General features: G+C 41.7%; 1 protein-coding gene across 2 annotated transcripts in view; it reads left to right on the top strand.

Moving 5' to 3' along the window:
* diaph3 (diaphanous-related formin 3) overlaps positions 1 to 15,573 on the top strand; it is an 814,225-nt gene that overhangs the window by 447,951 nt on the left and 350,701 nt on the right. The window lies entirely within an intron of this gene.

Raw genomic sequence — 15,573 nt, 5'->3', positions numbered from 1 at the left:
ATCAAGCAACATGCACCTAATGGTGGAGAAAGGGACGCTCCATTATCACCACCATCTACTCATGCTCTTGTGCATCACTCCATTTTGCGCCCCCCCCCCCCCCCCCCCCCCCAGTCTTTTGTCTCATGGCGCTGCTTCCTTGTCTAGTGGCGGTGCTAATTGTGTACAGATGTGTTATTCAGGTCGGACAACTAGGACATGATCCCTCATCCTCGCAACACTGCTCTCTTAAAAAGAACAGACGACTGGAGACCGGGAATAGTGGGAGGCCTAGTTTTCTCTCCCAACACAGAAAATTATGATCAGCGTAGACCGTGCCTTTGGATTTTTGAATCGTCGTCTAATCTTTAAAGTTCTACAAGGTCTTTTCAGAAAGAAAGCCAGTGTTCTGTATGACGCACTGCTAGCTCGAATTGGGTTATTAACTGAGTAAATCTGACACGTTTTATCATTTTGAAAGCTGTTTCATGGTCTTGCGAATAAAACCACAACTCTCACACAGGGTGGAAAAAATATAAAACATTTTATAATTTTAAGGAGCAAAACTTTTCAATTAGTTAGAAGTAGAAATGCTTCTTCAGCTGAAGCAGCAGTCAGAATGTGAACAAAATCCAAACAATAAAGGGCCCACCCCCCCATTAGGGTGCATCAGTTGCCCCCTAAAAATGAAAAGTTCCTCCGATCATGATGCATTTTTGTTTTTATGTTCCTTTTGGTAAGAAAACACACTGGGTGAAATATTTTGACACAATTCAAAAGTTTAATGGTGGCACCAGGAGCTCAAAGTTATGGAAAAAGCTGCTATTTTATGACTTATGACAATTTCCATCACTTTTCATGAAACATTATGGCACCTTATACTGTAGAGTATACCAAATATCTTAGATCCATATTTTTAGTAGATATTCTAAATATATTATCAAGCACAGTTTGAGTTTTAGCTGTTCATTGAATCATTGTACAACTACTTTTAAACAATACAAATGTGTTATGAATCACATTAATGCTTCTCAATCCCTTGCAAAGGTTCTTAACATGATCTCTGGCTCACAAGAAATCAATAAACGGAGTCCAACATTGTGATTCAAACCTTACGCCAAAACATAAAAATAAGCGTTTTTTGGCAAAAAATGAACCTCATGGTGCCACCATTAGACTTTTGAATATGGTCAAAACATTTTACAGGATGTCTTTATTGGTGAAAAGGAACACCCGAACAAAACTGCATCAGATTTTACGAAAGTGAGGGAAACTGATGCATCCTAATGCGCAAGTTAGTAAGTAAGAAGGTTAGTAAGCAAGTAAGATAGAAAAGTAAATAAGCATGTCAGGATATAAGTACGTACGTACATGGGTAATATAGTCAGGTGGTTAGAATGTTAATAAGCAAATAAGGTCGTAAGCGAATAAACGTGTCATTGTGTAAGTTGAGTAAGTAACGGAGTGAATAAGAACATACAGAGCTGAATTATTAAGTAAGAGGGTCAGGATGTTAGTAATCAAGCAAGGCAGGAAGTAAATCAACACTCCAGGATGTGAGTAAGAGTAAGCAAATAAGCTGAGTCAGTATCTCCTCACAAAAGTAAGTAAGTAAGAGGGTCAGTATGTTCGTAAGGTAGTAAGTAAATCAGTGTGTCAGTCTGTAAGTCAATAAATAAGTAAGTGCATTGATGAGCAAGTTAGTAAGTAAGAAGGTCAGTGTCTTAGCAAGCAAGTAACGTACCCCCCATGGTCAAATTATCTTCGTTCTCTCCTAGAATTTTCATGGTTTTCTTTTTGGCAACAACGCCACTAAACTTTGAAACAAAATCAAATTTAAAGAATTGTTATTGATGCAATTCTGTGAGTAGATTCAAGTTCAAATCTTAGTTATGCCGTAGCTATCCAGGAGAACGTAATAGCAGCTTCAAATACATGAGGATACGTTTAACAGTTATTCCACGAAATCGAGTCATACATGAGCTGATGGCCGATGAGGCGCGTAGCACCGAGTCGGCTATAATCCATGTATGACGAGATTGAGTGGAATAACTGTTTTATTCTATCCACTGGCTTTTGAGAAACGGAGCATTTTTATTTTTCACAAATTTGATAAATTAAAAACTTTATACAAAACGTCCGACAATCATTTCCGCTTAGAATGTAAACAAACCGGCGAAATGGCAGGAGCAATTTGTGAAAAACGCGGTTAGTAATAATTCTTGAAAAATAATAAGATACGTTCTGACTATCAGATACTTGTATTCCATATTTTGTTGCTTGTTTGTTTATTTGTTGGGGTTTTGGGGTTTTTTTTGGAGTTTTTATTTCATCCTCGGTTGGTTCAACAACGTGCCACCATTTTGTTTTTCTCTGCTCACTGTATATGAGCTGATAGCCTAGTGGTAGAGTAGCCAATCAGAGCACCCGACTGTTCATATCCAGTGAATGTGGATAGAATAAAGACCGCTAGACAGACACTCACACACGCTGAGGGACTCAGCGATGGAACAAACCTGGACAAATCTCCTTCTGTTGAAAGCTCGGTTTCATGCAAAAAGTTTCATGTAATAGGTTTTATGTAATAGTTTTTTTTTTTTTTTTTCCAAAACACTTATGTTGACATTACAAGAGTTTAATAAAAGTCAATTAGGTAGTGTACCCAAAATTGCAGTTCCACACACTGCCTATCAAGAGCATGCATCATAATGTCGTATATAGAAATACATCCGCATTTGAGTGTTGTATTTAAGTGACTCTATTTATTATTATTTTTTTTAATATGGACCAAAACAGTGTGTCTTATGTTTTTCCACCCCTGCATGTAGTCATGTGTGCAATATCCCTTTGCCAACATATTGTAATATCATTCAGTGTTCTCTTATTATGTGTAAAGAGACTGGAGAATATACAGTAGAGCAAGGAATCAGATACAGAATTTCTCCAGATCGTCCAGGGTTCCTGGTCCTCTCATCACGTGGACCCTTCTTTTCAGCTCACACCACAGCTTTACAATGAGATGTAGCTTAGGAGGTTGTGTTCGCCATTTAGCCAAAACAGAATCTTGATTCTGTGGAAACTGGACTTTTTTTTTTTTTTGGTATGGATTTGGACATGTATCCCACTGGAATATCCAACCACAACTCATAAAGATTCATTCCAGTTCTGGTTGTTTTAAACGTCTTAATTATTGCCCTGACAGTGGTTATGATGATGTGGGGGTGTGTGTGAGAGAGATTCTAGCGTATTGTGCAGGTTTCAGGTGTGAGGAGGTTCATCCCTTCACATTCTCTTTTATTAATCAGTCTGTCAAACACTCACGCCTGGATCAATACGTCCCAGCCGAGTGGGCAGGGTTTAAAACACTTCCCACACATTCTGGACACTCTGTCACTATGCGCCGGAACATTCCACAAGACCACAGCTGCCTCAGGGAGCCGTCACATCACTGACTGATGGGTAATGAAGTCTCTATGAATCCCCAGTGTACAGAGCTGCCATACTGAAGGATCAGACTACAGCCATTCAGGCACTTTATTTTCCTCTCTGAAAGGTCTGAAGGTTCCGCTCCTATAACTGGAGTTCAGCGGAAGGGACGGGGCAGGGTGGGCTATGACTGAGCGTCCAGCTTTAGCTCGCTTCCCCTGCATGTTGCTCAGATCCACCTCATCAAGTCACACAGCACTAAAAGAGCACCTGAATTGCGATGTCCAGTTACATTTCATCAGATCGAACGAAATGCAGACACAGGCAGGTGCCTTGATTATATCTGTCTGTCTATCTACCGCGAGTTGGCCAAGTGGTTAGCGTGTCCGCCTCTCGATCGGGAGATTGTGAGTTCTATTCACGGTCGGGTCATACCAAAGACCATCATAAAAATGGTACCTACTGCCATCTGGCAAGGCACGCTGCAATACAGATGCGAGTGAGGAGTCAAACTCTTGCGGTTACCAGAGGACCAGCCCCCCACTGTAACCCTAGCTATGTAATAAGCGAGAGGCCAAGGGCTATGGAAACGGGGATCGGCGCCGCCCTATGTGCCACATGGCATGGGAAGGGACTTTGACTTTTTATCTATCGATCTATTTACCATATATGGAGACAGAGTAGCGGAAAAAGGAAGAGTAGCAGGAGCAAATTATTGCGAGACGTTGAAATGGGAACGTAGAAGCCGGTGGCTGAGGAGTGCAGCAGAGGTGTCTGTCCAGTACAGCAGGGATTAGTGGAGTGTGAGATGTGTTGCAGAATTAGGGGACTCGCAGGGCAGTACAAATAGAACCTATTAAACTACTTGACTCTTAGAATGAACAGTGGCCAGCAGAGTTTAACCACATTAGTTAGGTCGCTACCTCCACCATGTCGATGACTGGACTCAAACAGATTTATTTTGGCACAGCAATATGCCAATATTTAAATCCACAGATTCTTTAGCTTTTGCTTGCCTTGTTTGCTGGGTTACAAAAGCTCACATACCTGCTTCATCAACAAGAATTTTAGTAACTTATCCAGCTAGGTGCACAATATGGCCAAAAGTTCGTAGACGCCTGACCATAACACTCGTGCACATTGAACATGTCATTCCAGATTCAGTCCCCTTTTGCCATTATAATAACCTCCACTCTTCTGGGAAGGCTTTCACCTAGATTTTGGAGCATAGCTGTGGGGATTTGCCCATTCAGCCACGAGAACATTGGTAAGGCTGACTGATGTTGAGTGAGGAGGCTTGGGGTGCAGTCAGTGTTCCGGTTCTTCTCAGTAGGTCAGAGATCTGTGGAGGACATGCAGGTTCTTCAACTCCAACCTTGTCACACCATGTCTTCATGGAGCGCTTTGTGCACAGGGGCATTGTCATACGGGAACCCATTTGGGCCTCTGAGTTCCAGTGAAGCATACAAAGACATTCTAGTACAGGGGTTCTCAACCTTTTCTACTTTGAGGCCCACCTAAAAAAGATCCCCAATTATTTTGGCTTTTCTGTTCTATTAGAATCTAATAATCTATTGTAAAGTGTATTAATGGGATGCAACATCACTCCCTGTTACAGACAGGAATTAAATAAATGCAATTAAAACGTTTTTAGGTTGTAGGTATTGTATTTAAAACTGTACGGATGTGCCAGAAGCCAAACCCATGCATGCAGGTCATTCTCAGTCAAAAGGGATTAATGATCCAAAAGTGGAGTCTGGTCCATTAACACAAGAACTTATCGCCATGTTTGTGTTCAGCAAACAAACAAGTTATTAAAACCAAGAACTACACTCAAAAGAAGTGGATATAGAAACCACTCAATGGGATTAGATCCATACACGCTAACAAAGAAGGATTTTTTCTGTGAAAGAGAAATTTACCACCTAAATGTGACATTAGTAGAATAAAATTTGATCCTATTGTAGCTGTAACTAAATACAAAGACAACAGTTATGCAGACTATTGATTAACTTGATGTGAAGATAATTAACAGATAATCACCAGTTTTTATTTTTTAAATAGTGTGTATATTTTTAGTCTTTTGTATTTGTAATTATTTGTATCTGTACATGCACGACCCCACCAGCTCTGCTGATCAACTTATCGTGTTTTAAATAAAGTTATTCGTTCATCACGAGTTGGAAAATGAGACATTCGTTGAGTTCTCGGACATCTCAAACTACCTGGTGCCGCAGACATCGTTCTACACAGACACACAGATGAAAACCCGGAGTTGTTCGTCTGGAGTACATGGAGGCGTACAACTTTTTGTATGTGGCTGGGTTAAAGGTTTGGGGGACCAGGACACTACAAGATAAATCTTGTATCATTTTTGCCCGGGTAAATAGGAGTCTCTGGGCTTTTTGTACGCGTCTTTGCGATGGTGGGTAGGACGCTACAAGTTTCGGTATCAGGTGTAAACAAATGACTGTCGCTCGATTCCCAAACCTCCCTGCTCTTCTCTTCAAGCAGGCATCACAGATCCATATAATTTACCCACAAACGTATTTATAGCGCGCTGTGTGTGTACACGTACGTACGTGTATGCACACACGCTCTGGGTTAAATATAGAGGATGAATGTGACAAAAATGCTTGTTCGTCTTAATTTACCCACAAATGTATTTATTCCACTTGAAAAGTGTTTGGCAAGCCAGCTACCGGATTTGGGACATGACATGACATTCTGAACTATTTACTTATTTGGCTTCAAACCGGCCCAGTGGTTGAGAAACACTGTTCTAGACAGTTGTGTGCTTTCAACTTTGGTTTGAGGAAGAACCACATCCGGGTGTGATGTTTAGAGAATTTGAGTCATGTAGACTCACCATGCTGGCCCACAAGGATATTTTACATCTTGGAGTTAATGTTCGGTGGCTTTCCGGGAGTGATGTACAAACTTTTTAAAGCTATATTATGCAGTCCAGGTCCAGAATCCCAGCTGCTCATAGTGCTGAAATTCTTTCGTGAGCATTGGCACGAAAGGCTTTTTCATCGAGCTGACTTTAGTTTATCATGTACAGTAGGGTGCATCAGTTGCCCTCACTTTCATAAAATCTGATGCGTTTTTGTTCGGGTGTTCCTTTTCACCAATAAAGACATCCTATAAAATGTTTTGACCATATTCAAAAATCTAATGGTGGCACCATGAGGTTCATTTTTTGCCAAAAAAACGCTTATTTTATGTTTTGGCGTAAGGTTTGAATCACAATGTTGGACTCCGTTTATTGATTTCTTGTGCCCCAGAGATCATGTTAAGAACCTTTGCAAGGGATTGAGAAGCATTAATGTGATTCATAACACATTTGTATTGTTTAAAAGTAGTTGAACAATGATTCAATGAACAGCTAAAACTCAAACTGTGCTTGATAATATATTTAGAATATGGACTAAAAATGTGGATCTAAGATATTTGGTATACTCAGTATAAGGTGCCATAATGTTTCATGAAAAGTGATGGAAATTTTGTCATAAAAGTCATAAAATAGCAGCTTTTTCCATAACTTTGAGCTCCTGGTGCCACCATTAAACTTTTGAATTTTGTCAAAAATATTTCACCCAGTGTGTTTTCTTACCAAAAGGAACATAAAAACAAAAATGCATCATGATCGGAGGAACTTTTCATTTTTAGGGGGCAACTGATGCACCCTAGTGTACAGGGCACCTGTTTATGCTGATCCGAACATCAGCGCAAAACATTTTGCTTCTTATTTAACATCAAGGGCGGCACGGTGGTGGAGTGGTTAGCGCTGTCGCCTCACAGCAAGAAGGTCCGGGTTCGAGCCCCGTGGCCGGCGAGGGCCTTTCTGTGCGGAGTTTGCATGTTCTCCCCGTGTCCGCGTGGGTTTCCTCCGGGTGCTCCGGTTTCCCCCACAGTCCAAAGACATGCAGGTTAGGTTAACTGGTGACTCTAAATTGAGCGTAGGTGTGAATGTGAGTGTGAATGGTTGTCCGTGTCTATGTGTCAGCCCTGTGATGACCTGCCGACTTGTCCAGGGTGTACCCCGCCTTTCGCCCGTAGTCAGCTGGGATAGGCTCCAGCTCGCCTGCGACCCTGTAGGACAGGATAAAGCGGCTAGAGATAATGAGATAAGAATGAGATTTAACATCAACTTTGCCTAAATGATGGCGCGGTATCAACTCAACACCATGAGCAGTTATTTTAAATCATGCTTTCAAAGTATTTTACTTATTTGTTGTAGCAAGGTGATAAACATAAATACTCTTGCACCTCAGGATCTCGTTTCTAACTTCCCTTATTTACATAAAATAACACTTTAGTCTAGCCACTGCGATGACAGAAGAAGCTGTTTCAGTGCTGATCAAGGCACTAAAGTGTTCATGAACATGTATCGGCAATTATTTATCTTGGCGTTTGTAAGAAGCACTCTAAGCATAACAGCTTATTCACGGCTGTCAAGAATGTCTGCTGATCTCCACATGACTGAGATACTTATTCCAAAAAAATATATATATTGCAGTGTTTACATGACCGTGCTACAGCAGCCAAACAATGGACAGTGAAATGCATCAGTCCTGCTAATAGATCATTCTCTCTCGCCTTGTTTTACTGTGGAAAGATCACGCAGATTTGGTGACTCCGCAACTAAATATAGATTCTATATATGATGAGGTACTGGCACTTTCTTTACCTGTCGTCTTCATGCATGAGCGACGTTAAAATGTGCGCGCAGGCTTTTCAGAGGCTCCCTGACTTCGAATTAAGACGCATCGATCTCATTTCTGGCTGGACGTGGGTAAAATTATCCAGCTGAATTACCTCGAAAGCCTTAACCTGCTTCGGCTCTTTTGTATAGAACCTTGCACAACGTGCACGCAGGCACTCGAACCGCTGCCCTTGCAAATGCACTTCATCCGGATGGACGGACGGACGGACACGCAGTCATGTGTTTTGCTGTTAGAGATGCACCCTCTGCTCATTTACTCGATAATAAGGACACCTTTATACAAACCACACACGTAACCAAATGCGCCTCACACACCGCAAACATGCTTTTTCCATGTATTATGTCAGCAGAGATAATAAGAAAAAGCCATTAGCTGCTGTGTAAGCAGGAGCTAAAAGCCTGCTTGGGTTTGTGTCATTAGCAGACAAAATGTGAGCTGGAGAACGAGCGTGTTTTAAAAAAAAATGAAGCCTCCATTCAGTGCTCTTCATAAAGCGTTCTCTTATCTGTACTGTTAGAGTCGTGTTCTTTTCTTGCTTTTTAGTAATCTAATACTTTGGGTCTTATTAGGCACCTTTTATACCGTAATGCCTAAACATACCCTTGGAATAGAGCTGTATTTATAGTGACCGATGCTGTTGAACAGTGGTGTAATAGACTTGAGTAATATCGGTAAACTTAAGCCCGACACTCATGCTGCTGCCGGTCACATTTACACATTGCATTAACATGGAATCGTGTTAATTGGACAGTCCGATCTCATGTGTGCATCAACATCAGGTTCTGTACAAATAAGGCGCGTGGAAAGTCGGCCAGTTATTAACATGGCAGGAGACGTTTTGCCGGAGTTGATGTTATTGCACAGCCGGTACACACTTTTCTCCTTCGCAGGGACCGGTGTCGTCTTCTACAGCTGTCTGTTAGGAGACAACGTGACAAGCTGTGCTTACAGGAAAAAAAAAAAAGGAGTCGTATTAGGAGCTGTCAGTCGTCCCGCCCCACTAGTCGTTTTTATTATTGATATATATATTTTAATTATTTGTTGATGTTCCTTGTGAGCAGGTGCTTTCTGTTTCTACAGACGCTGTAGACGTTGTGTTTATTTTGGCCTGACATCCGATCACAGTGATTCCCTGTGGAGATTCAGTCACACTTCCATCACAGTGGGGAGTGTGTGTGTGTGTGTGTTTTTCAACCCATCCTTATTCCCAGCACATATATTAAAATATTGAAACACAGGCATGAGCCTTTAGTATCACTGCAGACACACCAGAGGATGCCTTTAGCTTCAGTTTCTACACACGCTCAGTAATCCAGTTATCAGTGTAAACCCATTGGCAGTCAGCTCCATGTTGCAAGAGGTGAAGAGTTGAATTGGCTTTATGATGTTATGCTTAAATGCTTTTTTTTTCCATAAAATGTTCCCCATCCATATCAGATCCCATCTATCCCCGTCAAATCCTATCCGTCCGTCCACATCCATCTATCCCCGTCAAATCCCATCCGTCCATCCACATCCATCTATCCCCGTCAAATATCATCCTTCTGTCCACATCCATCTATCCCCGTCAAATCCCGTCCGTCCGTCCACATCCATCTATCCCCGTCAAATCCCATCCGTCCGTCCACATCCGTCTATCCCCGTCAAATCCCATCCTTCCGTCCACATCCATCCGTCCCCGTCAAATCCCATCCATCCGTCCACATCCATCTTTCCCTGTCAAATCCCATCCATCCGTCCACATCTATCTATCCCTGTCAAATCCCATCCGTCCGTCCATGTCCACCTATCCCTGTCAAATCCCATCCATCCATCCATCCATCCATCCATCCATCCATCCATCCATCCATCCATCCATCCATCCATCCATCCATCCATCCATCCATCCATCCATCCATCCATCCATCCATCCATCCATCCATCCATCCATCCATCCATCCATCCATCCATCCATCCATCCATCCATCCATGTCAAATTCCTCCCATCCATCCATCCATCCTTGTCAAATTCCTCCCATCCATCCATCCATCCTTGTCAAATTCCTCCCATCCATCCATCCATCCATCCATCCTTGTCAAATTCCTCCCATCCATCCATCCATCCATCCTTGTCAAATTCCTCCCATCCATCCATCCATCCTTGTCAAATTCCTCCCATCCATCTACAGGGCTCGAAATTCACGGTGGTCTGGTCGCCCGAGGCGACTTAATTTGTCATTTGGCGGGTAATTCCTGTCACTAGCCAGCCCGGTTGGCTAGTTGAAAATAAAAAATACATATGAAGCGAAGTTCCAGGCACACCGTCAACTAAAGCCGCCACATATTAAACGCGTGTCATGTCTGTGTTCATCGATGTGTTTATCGGCAGGACGGAAACTACCGAAGAATTCTGAATCATATCGTGTACGAGTCAGGCTGTCGTTTTTTTCACTACTGCGCATGCATATAAAGCATCTCGTTGAATATCACGGTAATCACGTGTAGTATTGGACCAGGTGGGTGGAGCACAGAAGCACGGCAGGCCAGAACTGAGTTCTCAATGAACTATTTATTGCTAGCTTTTCAGCCTTTTATCACTTCCCAGCCGCGCGTGCGCACACACGTGTTCTGGTTGGGGGGAGAGAGAGAGAGCGAGAGAGAGAGAGCGAGCTCCCTTTCTCTGCTCTCCTCTCCTTTTAAAGGGTGCGGTCACTGGGGGAGATACACAAACACAGGTTAATCCCCATCAGGTGCAATGATTCCACCACTTACCTTCCCTGACTCCGCCCTCCATTCACAGACCGACGCTTGGCCACGCCCCCGCTGCCACATCACGTTATCAAATTCAATAGATGTGGCCACATTATCACCCGTTTAAACACGTGTTTTTGTTGTTGTTTACATCTACATCTGCCAAAGCTACGTTACGATGTGGAATTTTCTGAAAGATGTACAGAAACTGCCAGAGACGGGGACAAAGCGACCTCGGTCTGAAGAGGAGAAACGACAAAGGACTTATAAGCAAACGTGGGAGCAGGGTAGGCCTTGGCTGCGATATGAGTCTTATAGAATAATTCATTTTTTTCAAGTTGATTCCGAGTCAATATGAAGCTCCTAATGCTTTCTCTCTCATAAATGGTTAAATACAGAAAGCATGTTGGACATATTTTGGGTGCGATAGTCATGATAGTAAGTAGATTTGCTTTCAATACTCGTACACCAAGTTGCCAAGTTTTCCAATATATTATTATTTGTTATTATATTATGGTGCTCTGTGTTGTTCTCATTTATGTATTTAACAACAGTATCAAAATACTCGGGTCTTGAAATAAATGCACATTAGTCATGAGCAATGGTAACTCCTCTCTTTTGCGTTATTTTTGACAGAAGTAAAATTCATACATGAACAAATTTTGGCGAGTTGATTTTCTGTTTGGCGAGTTACTTTGGAAGGGAACTAGTCCGGCTGGCTGGTGGGGAAAAAAAAAAAAAGAATTTCGAGCCCTGATCTATCCCCGTCAAATCCCATTAATCTGTCCACATCCATGTATCCCCGTCAAATCCCATTAATCCGTCCACATCCATGTATCCCCGTCAAATCCCATTAATCCGTCCACATCCATGTATCCCCGTCAAATCCCATTAATCCGCCCACATCCATGTATCCCCGTCAAATCCCATTAATCCGTCCACATCCATGTATCCCCGTCAAATCCCATTTATCCGTCCACATCCATGTATCCCCGTCAAATCCCATTAATCCGTCCACATCCATGTATCCCTGTCAAATCCCATTAATCCGTCCACATCCATGTATCCCCGTCAAATCCCATTTATCCGTCCACATCCATGTATCCCCGTCAAATCCCATTAATCCGTCCACATCCATGTATCCCTGTCAAATCCCATTAATCCGTCCACATCCATGTATCCCCGTCAAATCCCATTTATCCGTCCACATCCATGTATCCCCGTCAAATCCCATTAATCCGTCCACATCCATGTATCCCCGTCAAATCCCATTCATCTGTCCACATCCATCCCCGTCAAAGCCCATCCATTTGTCCACATCCATCTATCCCCATCAAATTCAATTCATCCATCCACATCAAATCCCATTCATCCATCCATCATCTATCCCCATCAAATCTTATCCCTTTGTACCAAATCCATTCCATACATACATATCCATCCGTTCCCATCGAATCCATTCCATCCATATATATCCATCCATCCTCCTCGAATCCTATCCATCCATTCCCATTGAATCCATTGAATCCATACATACCGTATGCATCCGTCCCCATTGAATCCATTACCATTAAATCCATTCCATCCATACATATCCATCTGTCCACATGAAATCCCATCCTTCGATCTCCATCCAGCTGTCCCCATCGAATCCCATCCATCCATCCCCATCGAATCCCATCCATCCATCCCCATCGAATCCCATCCATTCATCCATCCAGCCATCCATCCACATCTATCCATCCCCATCAAATCCCAAAAATCCATCCACATCCATCAGTCTCCATCAAACCCCATCCATTTATCTCATCCAACTATCCATCGACATCAGATCCATCCATCTATCCATCCATATCAGACCCATCCATAAGACTGACTCTTCATGAGCTAAGAGTTTGATTGTGTGCCTGTGTGTAAGAGCAGTCTCGAAAGGGAGAAAACACTTCAGGTTTAATGCAAAACCATGTAGAAGAGAGCACCTTCTCTTTCATGAACATGTCTGGCCTGGACACATCCCCATTGTGCCTTTGATATTTCAATAAGATACACAGTTAAATAAATATATTAAACAAAACACTTATGTTATAAATTAAATAACTCCGAGGTCTTATGAATGAGCTAATTCTCTTCATTCATTTATCTACATGTCTACCTAAATTAGCCCTAACTGATGCTTCAGAAATGAACCTTTTAGATTGCCTTTTTGTGTAATGTCTTTTTTTTTTTTCCTTACACCACAAAGTATTCACTATTTTTGATTTCTGTGGCTCCTACACCAGACGTGTAATGTGGCACGTCATTTAAAATACATTTGCAGCCACAATGTTATTTGCAAAAAATGATTTCTTCCACACTTGGGCTTTCTCCTTTTTTGCATAGAGGAATTGATAATAAGCATGTATTCCCTCTCATCCACTTACGGATCGTAATGATGGAAAGACGGGGGGGGGGGGGAGAAGAAAAAAAACGAGTGCAGGAAAGGCGATTAAGCTTGCTGTTCTTTTCCCACATCTGCTCACCCTCGACCAAATATGAGTTTTGTGTATGATTGCATTTGAGAGTTATGCATGTGTGTTGTAATCGGACATCTTTGGGGACACGTGGCTGGTGGTGCGATTGAATGTTGCTGGATTTCATATGAAAGCAACAGCTAAGGAGACATTTTCTCTCATACTTGTACAGTACCACACGTTGACAGGAGAAAAGCTTTATATTCAGAGGCAATACAGTGGTAAATGTTTCTTGGTGCGCTAAAAATTAAAAGAAAAAAGTTATTTGTTGGTGTTTTGTTTGATTGAGGCAAAAATACTGTATTATTCTTGTTAGTTATTTCAGCAGGATCATGTCACAGGATTCTTCTTGCCAACAAGATTTAGTGTCGTGTTTAAACCGTCAGTGCTTTGCCCAGTCCATTTACTTCCTACTTGTTCCAGACAAAAATTCCTTCAGACACTCGAAGATGGGGGGGAAAAAGAAGCAAAGCTAAAGTCTCTTGCGCTGGAGAAAGTGTAGGACACGCAGCAAAGTTATATTTGGAAACAAGTGACTCATTGATAGATTTGCAAGTGCGTTTTCCTACACGGCTTTATAAACTCTGAGTCACTAACCCGGCCCCTGACGCCAGTTCTGTTTTCACACGTCCCCCGTGTTTATAGCGTCAAACAAAGCCTGTGAACTTTTGAAAAAGCATCTTAGCAAGTAAAATATCTTGAATATAGACGTTCAACTTGTATTTAAATAATATTGGATGGTGTTGAGTGGTCTATCGGATATATTGCGTTCAGTTAGCATGACACTGAACGAGTCGAAAATGAGTAGCGGAATGGAATACATCTGATATACCACGAAAAAAAAGCCAGCCAATAATATTATTATTATGCATATACATTTGATGGAACAATTATGGATTTGTTTACAATTTGTCACAGTCGCTCACTAGTGCAAAGTTTTGCGTGTAGTACGAATCTTATGGCATTTTCAATTGACTGCAACAGGCGCCGGCAGCGAACAAATAAATACTTCTGCGCATGCACAGCAGAAAACGTTCTCATCGAGTATTCGCATCAGCTCCAACGTGTGGCGTCATGTTGTCTTGACAACCGTGCAATATCGTAAACCATATTCAACGCTCGTTCTCCATTGGGTAGAGTGGCGCAATACAGGCAGAATAAGCGATATGCTAACGATATTGCATGCTGCCAAACCAAATGAATGGAACCTGCTAGAAGGGAATAGAACACGTTTTTATTCCATCGAAAAAGCGTCCTGTACGGATAATCTTTCTCTTTATTGAATTGTTTTTAAACAAATGTATGATTATTGAGCCTATTTGTCAATTTTGTTTCCTCACCTCAAAGCTTGAAGTTGTCTCTTTCAGTTGGCAGATAATTTTGTTCATTTCAAGCGAAAATTTTTCTCTGGTACGAAGAAAAATTGCCTGCCGTTAGAATGACTAACAGTTTTAAGCTTGAAAGTTGCAATTCAGTACCAGTCAAAAGTTTGTACACACCTCTTCATTCATAGGTGTTTCTGTATTTGGACTATTTTCTACAACACTGAAGACATCAAAACTATGAAATAACACATGGAGCATCGATGGAATCGTGCACTAAAAAAAAAAGCGTTAAATTTTTTCGTATTTTGGATTCTCCAAACTATCCAGCGTTTCCCTTGATGGTGCTTTGCACACTGTTGGCGTTATCTTAACCAGGTACATGAGGTAGTCACCTGGAATGCTTTTCAATTAGCAGGTGTGCCTTGTCAAAAGGTAATTAGTGGACGAGTTTCTTAACGCCTTAATATGCGTCAAACAGTAAATGGTAAATAACAATGTCGTAAATAGCCCTTTTCAACAACACAAATGTGGTAATCCATACATATACACTACCATTCAAAAGTTTGGGGTCACCCAGACAATTTAGTGTTTTCCATGAAAAGTCACACTTTTATTTACCACCATAAGTTGTAAAATGAATAGAAAATATAGTCAAGACATTTTTCTGGCCATTTTGAGCATTTAATCAACCCCACAAATGTGATGCTCCAGAAACTCAATCTGCTCAAAGGAAGGTCAGTTTTATAGCTTCTCTAAAGAGCTAAACTGTTTTCAGCTGTGCTAACATGATTGTACAAGGGTTTTCTAATCATCCATTAGCCTTCTGAGGCAATGAGCAAACACATTGTACCATTAGAACACTGGAGTGAGAGT

This window comes from Neoarius graeffei, chromosome 15, assembly GCF_027579695.1.
Source record: "Neoarius graeffei isolate fNeoGra1 chromosome 15, fNeoGra1.pri, whole genome shotgun sequence".
NCBI lineage: Eukaryota > Metazoa > Chordata > Actinopteri > Siluriformes > Ariidae > Neoarius > Neoarius graeffei.
Note: the sequence above shows the minus strand (reverse complement) of the source record. Positions and strands in the feature narration are given on the sequence as shown.